A 23895-nucleotide genomic window follows, 5' to 3' on the forward strand; every position below is an offset into this window, starting at 1 on the left:
TGACATTTTCAAAACACTGTCCCCGTGTTTTGCCCCTATGGGAGATTTTCTGGTGATTGGAGCATTTAGAGAATGCTGTGAAGGTTCAGAGTGGGGTGTAGGAATTCTGGGTGTGAGGTCTCTGTGATTTCATCAGGATTTGTGACGTGATACCTACCAGCTTATTTCAGCAGGTTTCAGATTGAAGTCTAGAATTTCTGATCAATATCTCAAGTACCTAATTCCATATTAAGAATTTAGTAAGTGGGGCGCCTGGGTGGCTTAGTCGGTTAAGCGTCCGACTTTCGCTTAGGTCATGATCTCGCGGTTCGTGGGTTCGAGCCCCGCGTCGGGCTCTGTGCTGACTGCCAGCTCAGAGCCTGGAGCCTGTTTCAGTCTGTGACTCCCTCTCTCTCTGACCCTCCCCTGCTCACTCTCTCTCTCTCTCTCCTAGAAATAAATAAAACATTAAAAAAAATTAAAAAAAATTAGTAAGTATTTAGTGAGTGTTTCCATCACTGCTTACAGAACAAGGCACTAAGGTAGGCCCTGAGGGATGTGAATAAAAGACAGATGACCTTTTTTGTAAATAACAAAAAACAAGATGTTGATGGAACTTGTCCTTTTGCACCAAAATTGATGGGTAGGGTCCCAGTTGAAAACAGAGAAATGGTAAATCTAAAAAGATTCACCAATTGTTCCTCATACCCCAATGTGGCCTTACTAAGGAGATCCCAGAAGTACCAGTTGTGGGGTAACCAAACTTAACATTTCTTCTCCTCCCTGTCATCCCTCACCCTAATCCCATTCTATCTGAGGAAGTGTGACATGGGGAGAGTTAGGAACTGAGAACATCAGCCTGTAGGGGAGTGAGTGTTTCTGTTGAGAAGCTTTTCCTGTGAGAGGGAAGGAGACGGTGCATGCTTTCCACTCCCCAAAGTCCAGAGTGGGTGCCAGAGAGTGAAGGACTCCAAGAACCTCATGTGAAGGTTGAGAATTCCTGCAAGAAGGGGAGCCTGCAGGCTCCAAATCAATGACTTGAGATGTAATTTCTACTGTATGCAGAAAAACTGAGGTAGAGGAAATTACGGAATGGAAGCAGGATTAGGAAAAAACTGAAACTAATTATTATTTTTTAAATGTGTTATGTGGAAACTAATTTGACAATAAACTATTTGTAAAAAAAAAAACAAAATTATAATACACAAACATAAAAAAAATGTTTGTGGGGAAAGTTTTAAATATATTCTAAATTTTTAAAAGTTCCAAAGAAACCTGGCTTCGATAAGGGATCCAGGTGTATTCCTTCCTGTGCGAAATCTTAACCATCTTCATCTCTTTCTCAGAAAGCTTGTTTTCTCTAGAGTAAATTTTTCATGATTTTAGAAATCAATTATAGAAAAGAAAAATAACAATGGCCATTGCTGAAAAATAAGAATTATAGGTCAAAGGCACAGGCATCAGCTTAATTGGGATTTGGTAAATTTATAGAGCATATTGCAGCGAAAAGGCAAAACACAGTGCTGCCACCGCCTGTTTGATCAGGATTCCTTTAAAAATCCACAACAACTGTGTGTTTACTTGAGCTCTGCAACCCAATGTTAAAAAAAACATTATGAGGGCAGGAAACAAGAATTCTGAGGGGACGTGGTGAAAACAGAAAAGGGATATGAATCCTATTGCCTTGGCCCCGTGCTATGCCAGAAGAAACGGATACACATGCACCCTGAAGATTTTCAAATGGATGCTCTGTGCTTGATGGAATGGTTAGTAAAAATGAGGAGTGATCTGTGGTAAATAGTGCCTTTGATGAGGAAAGAATCAGTATTCCTCATTATTCTCAGCTCTTGTGGTCATATATCTGAAGCCCTTTACACCTGGATCTGGCAGAGTGGATTCTCCTACCTAGAGTGAAAATCAGCTAGAACACATCAGTCAGAGATGCCATTGTTTCTCTTTGAGCAGCTGAACCACAGTGACTTGGTTACTTCCTGCCTGAGACACACATGCCCTTCTCCAGCAGCTAGAGACGACTGGAAGACTCAGAAAGCTAATGGGTAGTAGGCAAAATTACCTAACTCATGATTTCAAAGCTGAGTTGATGCCATTCTGTGAAGAGAAGCCTTTGGAAAACCTTTGAAGTCTGCATTAGGAGCCCCTAACTCAGAGAGCTGCCACCCCAGCCACCCCCCACCACCTGGTACACTGTAATTCCATTACCAAAAACACATTTCATATTGTTTTCTTGACCTTAACTGAACTGAATAAAGGCCTTGTTTATTTTTCTGATCATTGAATATCCAAGGCTTGGTATAGTTGGGGCTTATTATAGTGGGCACTGAAAAATTATTTCCTGATTGAATGGAGGAATGAAGAGAATCTCTGGAGGACTGGCACAGGTTTGAAGAGTTCAGCTCTTTGTATCTGATGGGTCTGTGGTGGTATTTGCCCTTTCCTTAGTGACAGTGGAGGCAGAGTGGAAGAATCAGCATGTGTGATCATATAGCACCTAAATGCTGTCCTTTAAGCACGCATGGCCTCCTATGTTCAGATCATTGCTTAGGAGAAGTGATATTTGGCTCTTTTTAGGCTCAGTCAAATTTTGTATTGGTACATGTATCAGCCAGATCTCAATAAACACAGAACAAGGTACTGCATATCTGAAATTTACATAAATATTTAAAGATAAAAATGCAAATGCCAGTATGGTTAAGAACCTAACGTCATATGACCATCTAGTACCTGAAATGAAACTCTATCTGACTCCCTGGACCCCTAGTGCAGTGTTATTTCCACTCTGCCACTAACACACAAGCCCCTGTTTTTGGTGAACATATAAAATATTATACTCTGCACACTGACATCTGAAAAGCATTCCAACAATTTTGGAACCAGATATGCTAATGGGTGTGAGGTGGTATCTCACGGTGGTTTTGATTTGTATTTCCTTGATGATTAATGATGTTGAGCTTCTTGTCATGCATGTACTTGTTGGCTATTTGTGTGTCTTCTTTAGAGAACTGTCTATTCAAGTCTTTTGTCCACTAACATTTTTGTTGTTGTTAGCTGTAGTAGTTCTCTGGTTATTAACCCCTTGTCAAATATGTGATTTACAAATATTTTCTCCCATTCTACAGGTTGCCTTTTCACTCTGTAGATTTCATCTTTCGATGAACATTATCATTCTTACGTCTTAAGAGAAACATGTGAATACTTCTGTAGGATGATTCTTGGGTGTAATTACTATTTCACTTCTAAAAGTTGTACCGAGTTAGACTCTTACCAATAAGTATAGAACACTTCCCCCATATCCATTCCCTTGTCAGCACTGCATAAGAGATAGATCTTAAAAATTGTCATACACATTGAAAAGTTTATTTTTATACATAACTACTCTGCTCACATCATGGTTAGCAATTCCACAAATTTGGGTCAGCTCCTTTCCCTTGGAACTTTAACACATACATATAGGAAAAACCTAAAACTCAGAAATTGGTTCTGCCCCCAAACCTAGACTGAAAAGTTTTTACTTTCCTTTTACTAAAAGGTCTATAATTAGTTATTTTATGTCAAGTGATTTACTTCAGTGAATGGTGCCATTTTATCAATTGAGTAAATAAATCCACTTCAATTCATAGCTAGAGAAATTATGGGAGAAACCAGTATGCCAGATGATTCAGTGTATGCCAAGGATATAATCTCTTAGCCCAGAATCCTTTCCTTCTTGCCAGTCCCACTGCAACACCATAGACTTCCAGTTTCAGGGACTGGAAAGGCCAAGCCAACAGAAATATCTGACATTGGGATGAAGGGCAGTGGTGTCCCACAGATTTGGTGGGAGCTGTGTCACTGCTATTGAGATGAGGACCTGGCCCAGAAGGACATTTCCTTTGTAGATATGTTTTAAAAAATAATAATTATAGGAAAATAATAATGATTTTCTATCCAGGGACCCGAGGAGTACAAAGGCAGTGAGGTTCTCCCCCTTCAATCATACTACCTGTGGAAGATCATATGAGATTCTCACACTGACATCAGGACAGTTATAGAGAGCCATGGTGCCCTTAGATATTTCTTCTTCCTTCCCTGCTACACTTTCCTTACAGAGAACTTGTGACAGATGAGCCATGCTTGTGGGGGAGCACTTGTCCTTCTATGTGAGTCTGTGATGCAACACAAGTGTCCCACTGTTCCCAAGGTCCTCACTGCAGTTTATTAAAAACTAGAGAAGCAGGGCCTGCTTCCATATGGCTTTTCTAGTTTATTGGCTCTATTTGCTTGTAAAAATATGTTTTCAATTATACTTAAAACATTTGATTCAAACGACTTTGGGAAAGTCAAGATGTAGTGTTTTCTTCTGCCCACATCACATACGTTCTGGTTGATCGTGGACTTAAGGTGCAGTGTACTGACGTCAAATGGCTAGTGATAGAACAGAGTCTTGAGAGAAAGGTGAAGAGTAATCTTAAGCTATAAATAATAGAATAGTAACAGAAATCAGTGTTTATTCTGGACTCATTGTGAGCATGACAGATTACAAGCATGCCCATAAACGACAAAACTATATGTAAAACTCAAAGGAAAAAATGAGACTGCTTGGAACATATGATCAAAACAGGAACTGTTGGTTTGAGGTGAGCCTCTTTTCCTCAGATAGAACTTTCTAGATGTTTTTTTTTTCAGTCAGCCATATCTAATTATTTTTCTTTGACAATAATACAAAATTGGAAAGAGCTTTAAAACCACAGGCTCAGTGGGGATAAAGAGGACATTTTTGTTTTTCTCAGAGGAGTAATAGCTTACAATGAATTTTTCATAGTTATTTATTATTAGCCCTTTGTGCAGGTCATGAACAAAGGAATATTATTTTATTGAATGTTGATTAAATATGCATTAGTCCAGACGGAAGGCATAGATGGATTATACTGGGCTATGCCTCAAACAGAAGGGAGGTCAGAGTGACAAGTTAAATGGGAATTATGATTAAAGCACTGTGAAAGCAGCCCCTCTCCCCAGACATAAGACTTCCTTCCACTGGGAGTCTAAAGGCCAATCATGGACAGCTATGCATTAGCTAATCGTGGATAAACCAGGTCAAAGCTCTCCTTCTACATGAGTCATATATCACATGTAGAGCAACTAGGGGCTCACAAAACTGAGTTGGCCACCACTGGGGAAGGGTATCTGCTTCCTATTCTTGTTCTCCCTACTCAGCCAGCTATTGTAATTGCCCCCACTTCACACCTAGAACTGTAAGTTGAATAACTGGGTTGTTGGTTAAAAATGTCCATTTCTGCCCCGCCCCATGAGATCCTGGGTCAGTAGGGCTGTTCAGCAGGGTGGGGGATGTGCAATCATGATACAGGTAGTCCTTGGACTGTGCCATGACATACTCTTGGGAAACTCTGCCCAAAATGAGGATGAGAGAGATTGGCTGGGGATTGTGATGATCACTTTTTGTTTTCAATATATTATGGCTAAGGGCCTGTCTTAGACCTTTTATTCCTACTTTGCCCTGTTGGTGGCTAAAGACTTCTTGGTTTCTGACTTCTTTGGCCAGACTTTGACCGCTCTCCTTTTCTAAAACTCTGGTTTATCTTTGAACCTGCTGCTTCGTCTCTTATCTGTGCTTCCCTAATTACCATTCATGTATCCTTCATTTATTCTTTCGCCCAAAAAATATTGGGTATATACACTCAGTTTCAGAGTCTGTGCTGAGGACACACTGCATAGTAAGGCAGACTCAATTCAGGTCATAATGGTATTTCTAGGACAGCAGAAGAGGCAGTCAGTTAATGAAATAGTCACAGTAAGAGCGTTAAACGCCATAGAGAGATGTTGGGGCAATGTGAGAGCTAACAGCAGGGTCAGCTAATCCAGTCCTGGGCACAGAGAAGGCTTCTAGGAATAATTAGGGAGTTGGGAGGTGATGAGAAGGCAGAGTATTCCAGGGAGAAAGACAGGACAGTGTGGATACCCTAAAGGATAAGAGCTACAACATTTTAAGAAAAAACTGTGGGGATGCCTGGGTGGCTCAGTTGGTTAGGTGTCCCACTCTTGGTTTCTGCTCAGATCATAATCTCACTGTTGTGAGGTCAAGTCCCCCGCATGGAGCTCCACGCTGGGCTGCTTAAGATTCTCTCTTTCCCTCTTTCTATGACCCTCCCCTGCTTCTGCTCTTTCTCTAAAAAAAAAAGAGAGAGAGAGAGAGAGAAAACTGTGACTATAGAGTGGGCCTGGTGACAGTAGGAGGTATGACAAGGAATGCCCCTGGAAAGCTGGCAGGCCCAGACCATGAGAGGCCTTATAAACCCCATGATACAGTTTGAACTCTAATTTGAGGGCCATGAAATAGCTCTGAAAGATTTTCAACAGGGGTGAGTCACAACCTCGGCTGCGCTGAAGAACACTACAGCTGCAATAGACCAATGGTGCAGATGATTCAGAGTCAAGTCCCCAGAAGGCAGGAGGGGTGGAGAGGAGCACCCACAAACTATGTGAGAAATGTCTCTTCCACTGTGACAGGAGGGAAGAAGCCAAGGACATGATGGCCTGCAGGTAAGATGTGTGATAGGTAACAGTATGGTGAGAGAGGTTTTATGGAAACTTCCTCCCAGGGAGAAGAGAGTGAACATCCTTGAAATGTCCTTCTAGCACTTTAGGTGATAAGATTTTAGTACTGAGATAATTTCTTCAACTGGGTGATATGTAGGATAAGCTAGGTGCTCAATCATAGTAGCCAAAGAATGACACTAGCGACTTAGAAATGTACCAAGAATTAAATACACGTATATTTCAGATTGTGAATGCACTTTTGTACGCTATAACGTTGTATGACTATATTTGATTGCAATAGACTTTAAGAAAGCAGCATCTAAGAAAACAAAAACCATGACATCTGATCAATGATAAAATGTAATAACCAACTTCAGTATCAGAAATCTCTCAGTGAAGACTCTTAGTGTATCTTCAGCTTTCTGAACCACGTACAACTTTTCCTCCCAAACAAGGATGGAACCAGCTTTTCTAGGCACAAAGGTACATCATTTTCCCATTTTCCTAAAGGCAAGTTCAAATTGAGAAACCATCTTAAGGCTTGAATAAGTAAGGTCTGACAAAACAAAACAAAAAACCCCGAAAAACCCAAAGAAACAAAAAACCAAACCAAACCAAAACAAAAACAACAAAAAAACCCACCCAGCTCAAGATTTCATTGAAAGGCAAAGTTCAGCCTTTTCTTCTGTCAGAAAGTTCTGATAACAGAAAAGAAGTTCAATAGGAACTGCATGCCCAAGTGGACTTTTCTAACACTGGACAGATTTGGACAGATTTGGAATGTGCTGTTTTTTCTGCTAAAGACGTTTTTCCACTCTTGGCCTTCCAAAACCCAGAGTTCAAAGCTTCACTACTACTTTTTTATGCGGGAGCAAATTGACCACAACACTATTAGAAAAAGACGTGAGTCAGTGTGTTTGGCTCTTTGTTTCTTTGTGGTGATCTTTGGAAAGGAAATATCGTAAGGAAAGAAAAGCAGGGAAAGACTAGTTTGCATCTTTTCCTTGAGGGGTGTTTGCTTAAAAAATAATAATCCTAAATCAGACTATTATTGGGACTTATATTAAGCATTTTCAAATTTTGAAACAGGAACAAAGTCCACCAGACCCTTTGTTTTTCTCATTATACAAATAGATAAATTGAGTCACTGAGCAGTGAGGTAATTTCCCTGGTCTCAGCTGCATTAGATGAAAAGAAAGCATGAACTCAAGGTTTTGGATTCCAGGTAACTACTTTGATCATGCTTTTATTGGAAGCTGACAACCAAAAAGTTAATAATCCATTATACTGCATGTTAGGGACACGAGGTTTTCTAGCTTAACATAAATTCTATTTCATATAATTTTTTAAACATTTTTAAAATGTTTTTATTATTTCTGAGAGAGAGAGAGAGAGAGAGAGAGCGAGCAGGGGAGGGTCAGAGAGAGAGAGGCACAAAACATAAAGTAGGCTCCAGGCTCTGAGCTGGCTGTCAGCACAGAGCCCGATGTGGGGCTTGAACCCACAAACTGTGAGATCATGACCTGAGCCGAAGTCGGACACTTAACCGACTGAGCCACTTAGGCACCCCCTTCATATAATTTNATTTTTTAAACATTTTTAAAATGTTTTTATTATTTCTGAGAGAGAGAGAGAGAGAGAGAGAGCGAGCAGGGGAGGGTCAGAGAGAGAGAGGCACAAAACATAAAGCAGGCTCCAGGCTCTGAGCTGGCTGTCAGCACAGAGCCCGATGTGGGGCTTGAACCCACAAACTGTGAGATCATGACCTGAGCCGAAGTCGGACACTTAACCGACTGAGCCACTTAGGCACCCCCTTCATATAATTTCTATATATAACTGTGCATGTATGTGTTTACACACTCATATATATTAGAATAGCCTCAACTTTCTCAAATCTTTAGAGAATGCCACATTTTAATAACTAAAAATTTCCTAAAGCTGAAATTTTACACCAGTGAGGACAAAAATATATTTGTTTTGATAGCATCTATTTAAAATATGAAATTTCTTTAATTCTTAAAAGACACTACTAAATATGTCAATAATTATATTCAGCCATGCTTCAGTAATTCCCTCAGAAATCATGGGACTTGACCCCATTACTTTTTATGTTGAATTCAGTGCTTTTATACATGACACTACAATGGCTTCTGAGAGATGATTTAAAATCTTTTGTTTTTTTGCCCCCACAAATAACATGCATTTTGGCATTAATCAAAAGCGGGTTTCAAAAATATGCTTTAATAGAGTCAGGCTTGAAATGGACTGTGTGTCCTTTAAAATCATAAGCTGTGCAGAAGGTAACCTACAAAACGATTCCTGTTGATTTTCGATGGCATTTCCTATGTCCCTTGTCCTATCACCACTGCAAATCTGTTTGCTACAGATTCGTAATAGGATGCTGTGAATGATTCTCTGGGGATAAAATGTCAGTGATGTAGCAGTTAAACAGGAGTGCTCAGGAATCTGATCTACTGGTTTTACTTATAGACATGTGACTTTGAGGAACTTAGTTAACTCTCACATACTTTCTTGTCTATAAGGAAAAGTGATTAGGATAAAATGCAATAATATAAAAAAAGCTTTAGCATTCTGTTTGGCACGGAGTAAATCCTCAATACACATTAATGCTATTACTGTTGAATAATATCTTATTTGAATTCTATCTTCTTGAAAAGCACATTCTCAGTCATTGAATCCTTTTTGCTAGCGAACTCTTTTGAATCATTCTGCTTTCCCTTGCTGCAGTTTCTGCTTTATGCTGCCAGTGTGATCTGGATGTGATACTGTTAAGGCTCAGCCTGAATTAGTAGAATGAATAGGACTTCAGGAGTAGGATGATCCACGTTCATATTCTAGCTCCAACATTCACTATCTAAATGATGTGAAATTTACTGAATCTTTCTAAGGCTCCACTGTCTCATGTGTAAACTGTATATAAATCCTCTATCTAATTCAAATGAAGGCAGGTATATAAAACACACCATAAACTGTAAATTTCTCTACAAAGTTTATTATTGTCACTATCAATGTCTTCATTTTTAAAAGTTCACAAATTAATATACTAACACTTTTGCTGATGTGGTGATAATGAATTCTATTTTATAGAAACAAGGTATTAAGCATCTCCAATGTTTTTGCTCTGTTGAAAAGGAGTCATGGATTCTTTCTTTAGCCACTGGCTCACGTCTGCAGATGAGAATTTTATTTATATGTATTCAAATGCGATTTAAACAACATGGTGATTCTTTTATGGCTAAATATAAAAAATTTACAAGTTAAATGTTATTGTTATCTTTACCATTTACTTTAGAGTTTGCTCATGCTACAATTTGTAAATACTTTACAAGGCAAGGGAAAATACACACCCATAATTATTTCTCGATGTTGTCTGGCTCATGATAGCTGGGTAAATTCTTTTATTTTATTATTTAAAAAGAAAAGTTTTCATTGAAAGTTTTTCCAGTCACTCCAAATAAACTTAGCTGTAAATGGAAAAGATACAGCTGATTGCTCTGGCTTCTTGAGCGTGTCTTCTGCCCTTGTCCCGCTCTTCACTGAGTCAGAAGGAAGGCATGTGGTGTGGCCGACCTCCGAAATCGTTAAACATCTCCTGTAAACTGTTGCTGTTAAAGACTCAATCTGGTTTATTTTCTGAAGCCTTATTAATAAGTTAGAATCTAGTCTGCAGCCAGACTGTTTGATTACTTTGCTCTTGGCTTTGCCAGCCACAGAATTTTATTGCATGGTTGGCCTGTTGGCATAATGATTCCTGAAGGGCCGCTGGTAAGCCAGCAAGTGCCAGGGGCACATCACTGTTAAATTCCAAAGACATGTGACCTCCCTTGACCTTCTGGTAGAGGGTTTGGCCTTCTTCAAAGAACCCCAGGGTGTTCACTAGAAATAGAGACAAAAATGCTCTGGGAAAATCTATGATAAAGAACTACCTTCCTTCAGAAAGTCATGGGGTTTCAGGGGGAGATAAAAACAAAAATCTATTACTGAACTTGTTTCAGATAGGCTGGGACAGTCTTTCTCTGTAGAATAGTCATATTGAAAATTGAAGCATTTCTATGTGTAGGTATTTAAAACATGTTTTTTTCTGGCAAAAGGGAAAAGAGAAGAGATGGAAATGAATAATAGAGATTTCTCTTGGAGAGATTCAGTTCCAATCAGTCTTTATCTCATTTTGTTTGTATAGTGATAAAGGATCCAGATAGCAGTACAGTGCCATTCTGTACAAGTTTAAGCCACTAAAAAAAAAAAAAAGGAAATACCATCTGTAGTGTTTTCTTAAAACTATATATGAAAGGAAGAGGATTTCTTGAAGATGATAGAACAATTAGAGGCAAGCGTGTTAGTCAAGCAATGCACCAAAAACAAAATTTAAAGTGCACTGCTGTGGGCATGGCATTCTCTTGGGATACATGAAAACCTCTCATTCATTTTTTTCAGTAGCTCATCAAAGGGTATAAGACATAGCACATTAAGATTTAAATATTCTATGTTGTCCTATAGAGTAGGCACTATCCACATGTGGCTATTTGATTTTAAATTTAAAGAGATTATAATAAGGGGCAACTAGAAGGCTCAATCAGTTAAGTGTGTGACTCTTGATTTCAGCTCAGGTCATGATCCCAGAGTTTATGAGATTGAGCCCTGCTGTAGGCTCTGTTCTGACAGCACAGAGCCTGCTTGGGATTTTCTCTCTCCCTCTCTGCCCCATCCCGCTTGAGTGTGTACGCACACACACACTCCCTCTCTCTCAAAATAAATAAATAAAATTAAAAAATAAAGAGATTACAATAAAATAAAATTTTAAAATTCAGCACCTCAGGGGCGCCTGGGTGGCTTAGTCGGTTAAGCGTCCGACTTTCGCTCAGGTCATGATCTCACGGTTCGTGGGTTCGAGCCCCGCGTCGGGCTCTGTGCTGACTGCCGGCTCAGAGCCTGGAGCCTGTTTCGGAATCTGTGTCTCCCTCTCTCTCTGACCCTCCCCTGCTCACGCTGTCTCTCTCTCTCTCCTAGAAATAAATAAAAATATTTTAAAAAATAAAATAAAATAAAATTCAGCACCTCAGTTGCACTAGCCACACCTCAAGTGCTCAGTTGCCATTATGTGGTTGGTGGCTGTCATGTTGGGTGGCTCAGATACAGCACATTTTCATCACTACAGAAAATTCTAGCAGACGGCTTTGATGTCTTCAATACGGTGTACAGACAACATGTTAAGTGACATTTATAGTAAGTGCTTGTCATTTGAGAATAGAGAAGGATCGATGCAGGCTGCAATATTTGGGAAGACTTTAAAAAGACCTTGAATTTATGGTTACTTTGGCAAGTGTGAAGAACAGTGGGAAACAGTCAGTAGAGAAAAGGAAGAGAATGTTTGGGTGAATAGTAGCTGTTGTGGCTTAGGTCAAATTCCTGCTGTAGACTGGAGCGAGATGAAGATGGAAGCAAGCATGGATTAAGTTTAGAAAGATTGAGATAACTGACTGGCAAATTAAGGTGTTTGTTCCACGTTTCAATGTCACTCAAATTTTTGAGCAGAGTACTGACAATCTTGAGACAGTGCTACCACCCAACAAGTAATTTTTCCTTACATAATTTCATATGTGGAAGGCCAATATTTAATATTAGCATACAAATGGGAGTTCATCTTGTGCCCCATGGTTAGCTCCAGTGGTGTAACACTGTACGCATATGTGTAACACTAGTAACACTATATGTGTGTGCACCGGTGTGAATGAACGCAGGTAAAACTGTGTTTTCTTGAAACAATCTATAAGGACAGAGAAAAGCATATTGAGGGGCTTCTCATTCACCATGACTGTATTTTATTCCCCCATCCCTTTTTTTGTTTCCTCTTGTTCATATTTATTGGGTTCCTATTATGTGTTAAGTAGCAAGGGTGCAGAGATAACAAGACCTGAATCCTTCTTCAAGGAGCTCACAGTCCTGCACAGAAAACAAGCCAGTGCTACTATGGAGTGGACATGGCCATGACGGGACTGTGCACAGAGTACAAGGGAGCATGGTGGAGGTGTGCAGTGCAGCCTGGGGCAGGCCAGTGGCAGGCAATCTTCTCTAAGCAGAAGATACCTGAACTGAATCTTGGAGAAAGACTACAAATTAATCCCATAGATTTAGTGGGGAATACTACATGCAGAGAGGAAAGATCAAGTATAAAAGCAAAACAGTATGCAGAATGTGATCATATGGAAAGAACTAGCCCGTTTCTTCTTTTGTCTTTGGCGTAACACAAAGGAAGGGCTTGAGGTATACTCATTACTATATATACCCTCACGGCAGGTTACGGAGGAGGTGTAGACAATATAGACATTTTTCTAGGTGACTCACATGGCTGAGGGAATCATTTACGTTGTCTTGACTCTCGTCAGCTGGCTATAGATGATAATAACAGTAACGCCAAAGAGAATGATCTGATGAGTCAGATTCAAGTTTGTTTAACCCGCCGTAATGCCTTTGTTCTGTCTGTTTCTCATATAATCATGGGAATTTCTACTGCCTTAGGAATGACATGCTAGGTTGTCACTTTCTCTCCCAGACTGATGCCAAGCAACTTGGGATCACTTGGGGAGAATTTATGGAGAAACCTTAGCCCTTAAAAACCACTCTAGGGAGAAATGATAGTTTTTTGGTAGTTTGGGTTTTTTTTTTTTTTTTTTGGGTTTTCTAGTTACACAGCCCTTACTTTTTTGGCTCCAAAATGACAGAATGCTTTTAGGAAAAAATACAGAAAAGAAAAAGAAATTAAAATCACAGTATTAAACAAGAAACAGAGCCAGTCGGCAGTGTCTAGGAACAGAGCCACTGGAATTCTCTCACTTTCTTTATGAGTCAGAGGCATTGTCACAGGGAATTGATGTTTTCTCTCCCTTTTACTAACACTAGAAGACACCATGAAAGGCAGTGTGGAGGAGCAGGAAGACTGAACTTTGGCATGTGACCTCGATGGGAATACTAGCTCTGCTCCTTCCTACTGTGTGACCCTGGGCAAGTTGTTTGACCAAGCAGAGGCTCTGTCTCTCTCATCTTTAAATTGAGAATGATAATACCGCTATTGTAGGGTTGATTTAAGGAATAGAGATAACAATACTAGTACAATGTCTGATTCTATTAGATGCTTAATAAATAGTATCTAGTATTGTAACTACAAATGGCAAGCTTGAGTTGCTCCTTTGGGTGACTGTGAACTACTTATTTTATTAAAGGAGAGGATGCTCCTTTCTGACACTTTTAGGATACTGGATTCCAGGTATTATCTTTTTGAAGGGGAAAGAGAATTTGTAGAGTTGGGCCCTAAGAGAAACAGGGAATTTGATAGGGGTCAGGGGTCTGAGTGTCATCAGTAAACCAAGGGATTCCCTAATATACCAACATATACTAGAATATTAGTAAGTGTGATCCTATAACAGAAGTTAGCTCCCTATTTATGGTGAGAAAGTAAATGCTCAAGGAAGAAATTTGGCTAATGATCTTGGTTTTTAATAGTGGTTAAGGTGAAACAATGATCAGATTAGAGATTATTGAGCTTATTCATGAAATTATGTAGGCTCCTTGTTTACCAAACTTACTGCTTACTAATGATCATTTCTTTATTTATAACACAATATGTAGACAATGAGAAATAAGAGGGAAGGAAGAGATCTTTTCAATCTGATCAGTCTTCCTCCCTCCCTCCCTCCTTTCCTTCCTGCCTTCCTTCCTATCATCTATCTATCTTCCTAGATTTTCAAAATACTTAAATTATTCTGGCATTTCTGCTATTACTTTCATTATGAAGAACTGAGCCATTGAATGAAGACATGTTCATCTTCTCCTTTTGTTCCTTTTCCACCTGGGTTTGGAAATTACACTGGGATTGTTTCTTACTTTATGGTTTGACATAGCACATAATCTGTACTCAATGTATATTACATAATGACTAGCAACACTGAATTTACCATGTCCCAGTAGACATTGAAACAAGGAAGTAGGACAGTGATTCCTAAACTGTTCCCAAGTTGTTCCATAGAATCCTGGTCCCAAGAGATGCTCTTAGGGTGGGAAGGCTTGTCAGAAAATAAGTTTAGGGCACACTATTGACTGTAACAGTTTTGAAAAATGAAAACATAATTAGCATATTAAGGTCTCTGTGAAGCCTTGCAGTGAACAAAACTGATCATATTGTTTCACTGTTTCTAAAATGTAACTGACCATAGAAGCTCATTCTGTGACATAATATCATCTCAGGTTAGTACCTGTTTCTGAAACACACTTTGGAAAATTTTGAAGAAGTAACATTCAGGTTTTATATAATATAATTATTGAAAATATCATCTTTCCTTAGTTAAAATAGAATTTTGAAACCACAAAAATTCTTTCGTCTGTGGGTAATTAGCTTTTAATTGATGTCACAATATGGACAAGTGAACATATAGGCCTTTTGAGATTCTTAAGCCATCAGTTAATTGTTTTTTTCTCCCTTTTCTACTTATTTTTGACCTTGTCTGGATTTTTGACACACGAGGAATTGTCCTTGCTACATCTTGGAATGTCCTTGATACATGTGCTTATTTGGAATTTTATTCCATTTTGATCTGATTTTGCATAAATACCAGGAGCCATTACCAGGTGTTCTGAGTATAATCCATTCACTATATGAGTAACAGTAACAATGTATGCTTAATAGTATCATTCTGCAAAATAATTGGCAAGACCTCAAGTGTCTCTAAATAAAGATAGTGGTTATTTGAGAATTTCTCTTCTATTTAAGATAAATAAATTAAGGTACAGAGATAATTAATGACTTTCCAAAGATCCTAGAAAGTCAAGGTGTTTTGAGATTAAAATGCAGGATTTTCTCAAATGGGGGCTTCTTAGACTACGTGCACACTAAGTTTATAGGTTTATCTCCATTGGCATCAGAAATAGAAAGAGGACTGCTCTTTATTCCTGTGGATGTCATAAGTTTTAAAAAGCAAGCAGCCCTTCTCTGGTGTGCCAGGGATTTTTCTTTTATGGTCCTAATTGATCTCTATCCCCCAAAGGGTTCTGAATTATGCAAGTGTCTCAAGTCTTAACAAGCCATCCCCAACACAGCTGTGCAATGGAAATGTTCAATGGAAAGGTATTCACTTCAGTCTAGGCAAGGCCCTGGCTGCTCCCTGGAGAGACCCGGATCCAGGAGGGCAGGTTCTGGGCCATCTTGGAGAAATCTGTTGGGCCCATTTCTGTCTCCTTCTTTCTCCAGGCTCCTTTCCCGCTCTTATTGACAGGAGGGTCTAGTCATGGCAGGACACCAGGACTTCCCCTTTAAAACTCATGAAATCTTTTCAGCACTTGAGCCTCTTTGCTCTTCTCTCCCTGACTCCCCCAGCTGCCAGGGTTTCTTTCTCACTGAGTTGAGCATTTAGTCTGGAGCATTTAGTCTTGGCTGTGGTGGCTTTGGAAAGAACATTTTCTAAGACTGCTTTGGTTTTCTTTCAAATAAACCTCTACAAGCCTGGACATTTCTGGCATTGTTGAAACGCAGGTGATTTATTCCTAGAGGCTTAAATTGTTTTGTTTTGTTTTTTTTTTTTTTAAAGAAAACCAACAACATGATATACTCCTATTGTACATTTTAGCCACTGGTAACAAAGGACACCTGGCTCTGTCTTTTATCAGAAAAATTCAAATCTAAAGACCCCGGTCTAGGAACAAGTCAGTTTTTATTTTGAGACACTCAGCCCCGTGGCTCCCTCTACTGGTTAAATGACTTCCCTCCCCACTCTTTTGAATGGGAGGGGATTGGAATAAACTGGGAGCTAGAAGGGGAACTAGACATGTCATTAAATTAGAAGTATGGGTCTAATAGCATATTTTTGTTAAAGATCTCTTTTTATCTCTTATTCTTCCAGCCTCACTTTTGGCCACCTAAGCCACAAAGTCTTAGCTCTTCCTAGCATTTCCCTTCAGGCAGGTCTTGGCCTTATCTTTCATCTGCCTTTTAACAAGAGGCCACTTGTCTGGATTTATAGCACTGATGAACACCATGACCTCTGGACTTGAAGACTAGTTAATCGCTAAGGAAAGATCTTTAAAGAAATAAAATGATGTACAGCCATCACTTTGAATTTATGAACCAAGTTTAGGTTTATCTTTAAAGTTCACATGGCATGACAGTTGGAGGAACATGCAAAATGGGTTAATTGCTGCCAAGACATCTTCCTGCTGCCCCAGGACAATGCTCTTCACCCAGTTCTTAGGATTCAGTATCCTTGTATTGATCTGAAAGCAGTTTTGACTTACCCACTCGGCTGTTGGGTAGCATAATTTCTGCATAAGACAGCCATAGTTGCCCTAGTACATGAAACCTGAATTATGAAGGTCATTGGCCCAGACTTTCATAAAAACAGCTGTTTTATCTAGCTAACAGAGAGGACTGGAGAAGTGCCCCAACAGGCTGGACATTTTACTTCCCAGAGAAGCCAACAGCTGACACCCACACCCAGGCCTATTCAGTTTGAGTTGGAAAAGTAGCACTTGAAGTGATTGTCTTTAATCTCAGTACATCAAATGATGCCAATGCCTAAATATCCCGTGATGTAAACACATCAATAGAAAGCTTAAGAGATGTAGTCTTCAAGAGATTTACTTAAAAGAATGTTTTCACGATGATGCTTAGTCATAGACTATGTAAATTTTAACGTACAATAAATCAATTTCAGAAACAAAAGTACTATTTCAAAGATATGCAAACAATTGTCAGGCTTTAGAGGAAAGTGAGGAAGCATCTGGGGTAACATCTGTCCACTTATTCAGGGCAAATTGTTTCCAGAAATGATACAAGAATATTCTTTTCTACCTTCATCATTTTCTATATTGGATTAACTTTATGCATCACCAAAAATTGTATTGTTATCTTACCAGAGAACATTGCGATGACGTGAGTTCCATGGAGTTAGTATGCTGCATCAGTCAAGTCAGAGGTCAAATGAGGCTCTTTTTCCAGTGGAAGTTCAGTCAAGGGTTAAGAAGGATTTTAATAAGTTGTAATACTTGTAAAGCTTTTACCCATGTGAGTCAGTCCTCAAATGGCATTATACTGAAAGGAGCCTGACCCAAATAGGATTTTATCTCCCAAACGTTTGAGAGGCTCTTCAATCAGACACACTAAAAATCTCTTCTCTAGTACCTCAACTCTATGGAGTTTCTCTCTCTTCTGTCTGAGGGAATGAGCCCTCTTAGCCACACTATTCTGTCTCTACACTCTTGGCGCCTTAACCCCTCTCCTCTGACAAGACACATTTCACACCTACACCCCTCAATCCCTATGTCCCTCAATGTCTCTTCTGATTGTTCTTTATGGATATTTTGCCTTTTTGTGTCATTAAAAACCTGGGAAGGTGTAAGGTGGTTATATTGGCAATACATTGTCTATTGGGTGGGAGAAGAAGGTTATGCTATAAACCATCATAAAAGAAAACAATTGTTCTGTCATAGAAATGTTGGAACCAGATTTTAAGAAATCTTAGATACGGGGCGCCTGGGTGGCTTAGTCGGTTAAGCGTCCGACTTTCGCTTAGGCAAGCCCCGTGTCCGGCTCTGTGCTGGCTGCCAGCTCAGAGCCTGGAGCCTATTTCAGAGTCTGTGTCTCCCTCTTTCTCTGACCCTCCCCTGCTCACTCTGTCTCTCTCTCTCTCTCCTAGAAATAAATTTAAAAAATTAAAAAAAAAAAGAAATCTTGGATACATACTGCATGAAGAAGACACACTATAGTTATCCAAGATAGAGCACTGTTTGAAGAGTTTGGCTACATGAACTGTAGCCCTGGTTCTGCTACACATGTCTGGGTGACCTTGGGCATGACATCAACCTCTCTGACTTTTTCTGTAAAAGTAGTTTTAGTTAAAATTAGCTCCAAAGATCCTTCTAGCATTCATATTCTGTGTTTCTCTAAATAAGTTTAATACCCAAGAAATTGGAATAAAGACTAGATAAAGTATTTAGAAACTTCACTTCAGAGGATCTGTTGGAGGCAAGTAGCAATTTTAAATTAGCTTTCTTCTAGATAGACGAATTAAGATTGACAAAAACGTAAAGCCTTTTTATTTGTTGGAGTGAAAATTTACAGCCTGTTTAAGAGAAGTATGAGACTTTGGGTAATGAGAAAAGCCACAAGTATGAGTGGTACTCTAGAAACTTGATCTGTAATAACTGAAAAGAGATTTCTTCCACTGAAAGAAAAAGAGGGTAGCATGGAGANTTCATTTTCTAGGAAGATATGGAAGTGAACACAAAATTAATAGGGGAGATTGAAGGTGAACCATCAGGTGTCTTTTAATATTTTATATAATCAGCTATAGGTGCTGTGTGTTGCTTTTGCCATTCTGCTACACTGAGCAGTTAGAATTCATTATTATTTTAGCTGATTACTCTATAATCAGTTTTGGGAAACATTTTTGTTTCAGTCACTTCAGTTTGATTCCATGCAATTTCAGTGGCTTTGTGGATTTGTGTACACAGGGCCCCCAGATTATAGACATTCCAACCTGTGTGACTGCCTTTAACCCCCATCCCACAAATCTATTTGTTTGAGGATAGATTCTAAAGAACCTCCTTCCTCAAACAGCAAACAGTTGCCAAACGATAGTGGAATGCCTTATTAGTGCCTTCTCCGTTGGTGCTGAAATGAGGTTAATTTTTTCCCCCACTCCTCCCTCCTTGCCTCTCTGGAAAGGGCAAGTTTAGCATAGCTCTCATTTAGTATTGTGGGGTGTAAACTGTTGTTAATGACTGCCAGGTCATTGGAAGATCTTTTCCATTATATCCTTAGCATTTTGTAATCACTTGTGAGCTGATCTTTTATTTTTATTATCATTATTTTTAAAGTTCTACATGCTTTTGGTAGTAAGAGGTCCATTTCACAAAACGCTAAAGTAAAACATTCTCTAAATTCCAAAGAGCATTCATTCTCCCCTTAACCTCCTCCTTTCCTCTCCTTTTGTTTTTCTTTTCACTGATAATTAGAACAATGCACCTTTCAGAAGACTGGATTCTAGTCTCAAGATCTGTACCTTCTTTAAATTCTGCATATGCAGGTTTATGAAGACTTGGTAGAAGAGAAGGAAGTCAAGGCATGAAAAAAGGCTTGGTTTTCAGAGGATTCTTGGGAGGACCAGAGGTTGGGAAGTTAAGTCTGTATCTCAGTCACTATGCAAGTTGCCATACCAAAGTGGGTGACCATAGATAAGAAGGAGTAAATTGCTGCTTCTAACTTCTCACTTGCAAATTATTACCCACATTGGGCCACCCATAGGGGTGGGTTTGTTGATGTGAACCACCCATTAATGTTCTGAGGGTTTTTATACTTATAATATAGTTTTCAAAACTGTAACTGGCAAAGTCCTAGGGGTTTTAATGTGAGGTAGACCTGAAATCATTCTGGTCTTTAGAACTGGGCTATTCTCCACCGTTAGATCAAGGCACAGTAGAGATGGATCTTAGCGTATTAGAGGAAATATTCTTATTTATTTAAGACAAAAACCAAGTGCAGATATGACTATTTGCTCTTCGTTTTTTAAAAAATCTTTTTAATGTTTTATTTATTTCTGAGAGAGAGAGAGAGACAGCGTGAACAGGGGAGGGTCAGAGAGAGAGGGAGACACAGAATCTGAAGACAGGCTCCAGGCTCTGAGGTAGGGGTCAGCACAGAACCCGACACGGGGCTCGAACCCACAAACCGTGAGATCATGACCTGAGCTGAAGTTGGACGCTTAACCGACTGAGCCACCCAGGTGCCCCGACTATTTGCTCTTCTGTATCTCTTCATATTTCATTTAAATAAAGGCAGAAAGGAGTTGCATGTGTAACAGATTCTGCTCTTTCTCTTCTCCTAGGGCACTTCCTACGAGACATTCCTCCTGGCTTCCCTCTTGGCTCTCATCCCCATTCTCTTCTCTCTTTGATTTTCGTGGGCACCAATGGAAATAAAGTGGGATATGCTTTCCAGTCATTGAAAGAATATTTTTTTGTAATTGTGAGACTAGGAAAAAATTTCAAATGTGTGTCTCTCTAGGTATAGCAGGCCCTTGAAATCAGCAGAACACCTCTGTGTCTCTAGTGAAATAGGAAGCTGCTCATTTTTTTCTTTTTTGAGAAACATTAAAGGAGATGGTCAAGCCAGCTTGGTTGGTGTCAGATAGATATGGTCACGAACCCAATTTAGGAGCAGCTATATAACAGCATAGAGAAAAGACTCATGTGAAGTCTCCACGTTCTGTACACATTGGGGTAGCTATCTGAAACCCAACACTGATTTTTCTAAAGACTTAAGAAGTGTCATCTTGTCTGATGTGTACCTGTAGGGAAAGAATCACTTTAGGGGTCCAGTAAAGGGTCCTGGGAAAGTTAGGTCATGAGTGATCTACATGATGTCACCCAGTTATTTAGGGTGTTGAACTTGATGGCACATGGGGAAGGCAGTCACTGTTAAATGGTTTGTAGCTGGCAGACTGGATTAGCTGCCAGGAAAAGCAGAAGCAAACTCTGGGAGAACACTTTTCATCCCCAAATTTAGGAATAACAGGAGCTCTTTTACATTGGGAGCATTTTTTTTTCTTCTCCCAGAAAAGATAACTTCCCTCAAGGGAAATCTGGTGAATGAAGTCGTGCATTTTCACCCTTATGATGATGGGTGTGAGTCCGGCACAACCATACAAAAAGAATTAACTTGGACATGCCACATACTTGGTTTGGCCTTGTCCCATACCTGTGCTCTTGTCATGGTTGATTACTCACTTACATCAGATATGAAGCAAGCAGTCTGCACTGTGGCTGGAGATGAAAGGTATTTTAATGTGCTCAGGTCACATACTATCTCAGCCAATAGTAATTTTATATCATTTTCTTAAAGGAAACCACACTCCTTACAATAATTTTTTCCAATGAAGCAAAATTTTACATGACAGAAAGCTTTATATGTAACTCTTCCTTTTGAATAACAGCATTGAATTCCCTCTCTGCCAAACAGAATTTTAATATATCTTTATTATTTCTTTTGATATGCAAATGATATGGAGAAAAGCTTTGAAAGACCCTCAGTTATACTTCTGATGATTCTATTTTCTTTAATAGTGAAGAATTATTTACAGCTCTGGTAACATTTCCATTTTTAAGTGAAACAATATAAACAAACCAAAAAAGAAAAAAAAATGAACCTTTTCCTCTTTTACTTTAAGAATCTTAAGGGCTCAAATAGTGGTTTGGTTCCCTTACCAAACCTTTGGTTTGCCATCTCTAAGTGGTCTTGTGCAATTAATTCCCCAGAGGAAATATTTGAAGAGGGTTTTTCGCCCACATGAGAGAGTTTCATCCCACACAGCCCACAGATTCTGATGGCAAACTTCACGGACCAAGTGTCTGGTTTTACAGAAGTAGCTGTGGAGTTACTCACAGAAGCTCTCACAGGTGCACGGTACTCATTCTCCAACCTCAGAAACAGGAAGTTATAGCAGTCTTTAAATATGATGGCAGCTTAACTACTGGGTAGCTCTGAGAATTGGGTCCTAATCAGGTCGATTTTAATTTAATAGATGAGGGAAAAGAGGTGGTAAGCAGTGTTCAAACTTCCAAAGCCTTTAAGCTGAACTTTTTTTTTTTACAACCGTCTGGTGTACACAGAAGAATTGTATAATCTGGCCTGTATTTTTTCTCTTGCTGTGAAACATATTGAAACCCTTTATGTTTAGGTGTATGTATAGAAATTCATGAAGTTCTTTTATACACTTTCTGGGTTCCAACACCATTCTCATTTTAGAAAGTCTTGAAAAGATAGCTTTGTGAGAGCACATTTTGCCCCAGCTTGTAAATTTGGTTTAGTTCTTTCCTATCTACCAGCCACCTGATTACTGTCCCTGTGCAAAGGGCACCCGTTCACATCATTTTTTCCAAGCACTTAAACCTGGAAAGATACTTTTTAAAGGACTCACAGAAGCTGTCTTAGGGGGTTTGGAAAACATCGCAAAATTGTTAGCAGACCTTTTGACTTGCTATTTTTAGGAAACTAATTGTGTTCTTCTAAAGTACGTTTTTGACAATGGGACAAAGTTTTCCTTGCCCCCGCTGATACATGAAATATTTACAATGAAAAACGTAAAGCACTCCAAACAGATACATTTTAACTTCAGCAACAGTCAGCAAATGGGGAAAAGTAATTTAAAAAGAGAGGTTTGTGCTGCTGTTTCTTGCCCCAAATGAACTTTTACTTTACCGTTCAAACAGAAGTTTGTTTTCAAACCAGTTGCTAGTTAAAGGAGCAGCTGATTTGGCATCCGTAAAGAATCAGGTCGAATCAAACAGAGGCACACTGACCAGAGGAGACAGTATTTCCCACCCCCGGAGCAACCCCCATTAGGTCAGATGCCTGCAGAAGTGTTCTCTTACCTTGGGCACGTAAGATCTAGGAGAGAGGCTGGGGGCTCCCACAGGAGAGGACCGGGAAAGTGCTGGGATCCGCCGCTGGTAACATGCACTTGGCTTTTATGGGCAGGTGGGAGGAGCTGCTCCTCATAGTAGGTGGGCAGGAAAGGAGCGGCGGGCAGGCAGCCCCGGGTGGAGCTGGACACTCTTCTCTGGGGAGGGGCGGAGAGGGCAGAGCAGGAGCCCGCAGGAGGGAGGAAAGACGGGGAGGGAGGGGGTGTCGAAGCGGTGGAAGGAATGGAAACGGGAGAGGGAGGGGGAAGCAGAAAGGAAAAAAGAGAGAGAGAGAGAGAGAGAGAGAACGAAGGGAAATAGAGAAAGGGATGTAGATCACTGCGGGGAAAAAGGTTGGGGAGAAAATGAATAGGAAACAGAGAGAGACAAACAAGTAAGGTCTGTTTTTTTATGACTTTTTTTTTTTTTTTTTTTTTTTTTNTGGGTGGGTCCCGCCTGCCCGCGGGAGAACCTTGCCCCGCACTCCTCACTCCCGCCAGTGCTTATTTGATAAGAAAGGGCTCCCTGTGCTGCCGGTGCTAAGCAGCGTCCCGAGGCCCCTCTTGAGACTTCGGCAGCATTAAGGTAAATCCAGCGAAGGTTCGGGAGGATCAGCTGAGATTGGCTTGTGGGGAAAGGAACCTCAAACCCAGCCTCGGTCCTCCAACATCTGCTTATGTAACAGGATTTCAGGACTCTGCCCTCTGGTTATTTTCGGTATTTAAAAAACTCTCATTCCTAACAATTGGAAAACGTCTTGGTGCCATAGCTCACTCTCTGTGTGTCTTCAACATTCAGAGAGGATTCAACCAGCAACCGGCAGAAGGATCAGGCTGAAATTCTTAAGAAATACATTCAGAGAAAGAAAAACAAGCTCCCTTAGCTGTTGAGTGGTGA

At 39.8% G+C, this 23895-nt stretch overlaps 1 protein-coding gene across 2 annotated transcripts in view; it reads right to left on the reverse strand.

Annotated features, from left to right (window-relative positions):
* The window catches only part of COL8A1 (collagen type VIII alpha 1 chain), a 154809-nt gene extending 131782 nt beyond the window's left edge, over positions 1-23027 (reverse strand). Inside the window, exon 1 of one of the 2 annotated variants that reach the window (XM_077774937.1) lies at positions 22969-23027. The gene's annotated coding sequence lies outside the window, so the exon portion shown is untranslated. The remainder of the gene's footprint in view (positions 1-22968) is intronic. The other variant, XM_077774935.1, reaches the window with a different exon arrangement.
* Positions 23028-23895: the final 868 nt, after the last annotated feature.

The sequence above is a fragment of the Crocuta crocuta genome, unplaced genomic scaffold (genome assembly GCF_008692635.1).
Source record: "Crocuta crocuta isolate KB4526 unplaced genomic scaffold, BGI_CrCroc_1.0 scaffold6, whole genome shotgun sequence".
Lineage (NCBI taxonomy): Eukaryota > Metazoa > Chordata > Mammalia > Carnivora > Hyaenidae > Crocuta > Crocuta crocuta.